At 39.2% G+C, this 1049-nt stretch overlaps 1 pseudogene; it reads left to right on the top strand.

The window, feature by feature from the left end:
- Window positions 1–206: 206 nt before the first annotated feature.
- LOC119592802 overlaps window positions 207–1049 on the top strand; it is a 3656-nt pseudogene continuing 2813 nt past the window's right edge.

The following is a 1049-nucleotide window of genomic DNA, read 5'->3' as shown; positions in this document are numbered from 1 at the left end:
ATTTAAAAAATTACTTTACTGTAATTCCTATCAGATATTATAAATCATACAACAGTGAAATAAAAGTAAAGATACCATACATTTAATTAAAAAAAAAAAAAATCCCAAAGCCACCAAAAATAAAAATGAAAACAGGAAAACCCGATGCGATCCTATTAGAGAAAAAGACCCCAAAACGAGACCGGCTTTACACCCGCGCTCCCTCGGCCTCCGGACAACAACAACAAACATGGCTCTCGCTCCGGCCTCGTCGATCGCCCGGACGCGGCTCTTTTCAACCTCCGCCGCAGCTTATGGCAAGAAGAACTTTAGGAAGTTCCTCATGCACGGCAAGAGGGGGACGAGACAGTTCAAGGAGCAAGTGAAAAATGATCCAACTTCGGAGTTTCGTCAGATGTTTAGTGAGTGCTTGTCATGTTTCAGGCAATTTAGTGATTTCGCGTATTTTTGAGGAGTTTCGATCTGTTGGTTTGTTTATTTGTGTGACAGAAGGTGTCGACGATTTTGGTGGATCTCGAGATAGGCTGAAATAAAATGATGACTAAACTAATAAGTGTTTAAGATAATCCGCACCAATGAAAGTAATCTCTCATTAAATATATATTAGCAAGATAGACCTTAAGCCAACGAGTTCCTGACGGGCCGTAAGACTTTCTAACAATATATGTAGTGCTCTGACTGATTTTTGTAACTCTTTCTTTTGCGAATTGTATTTCAGCTTATGCCTCTTTTCAAGTTACGCCTCAGTCCCTCGTCCCCAGTAGTCTTGGAGAACTTCTGGGAAATCATTTATTTTTGGGTATTGGAGTAGGTAATTGAGTGAAATATGAAATGAGAGGTCAAAAGGATAAATAAAATCTCACGAGAAAATTGTCGGAAAGGAATACATTACGCTAATGGCAGAGGCTTATCTTTAATGGACTTTATTTTTTGGGATATTACGTTTATTTCACAATGATTGTGTTAGTTGAATGTGGCAGATTTCTCACAGGTCTCCCTAGATTGTAGGGGATGAGGGGATGTGCATAGCTTGAGAAGAGTAATTAAGA

The sequence above is a fragment of the Penaeus monodon genome, chromosome 31 (assembly GCF_015228065.2).
Source record: "Penaeus monodon isolate SGIC_2016 chromosome 31, NSTDA_Pmon_1, whole genome shotgun sequence".
NCBI classification, from domain to species: Eukaryota; Metazoa; Arthropoda; class Malacostraca; order Decapoda; family Penaeidae; genus Penaeus; species Penaeus monodon.
Note: the sequence above shows the minus strand (reverse complement) of the source record. Positions and strands in the feature narration are given on the sequence as shown.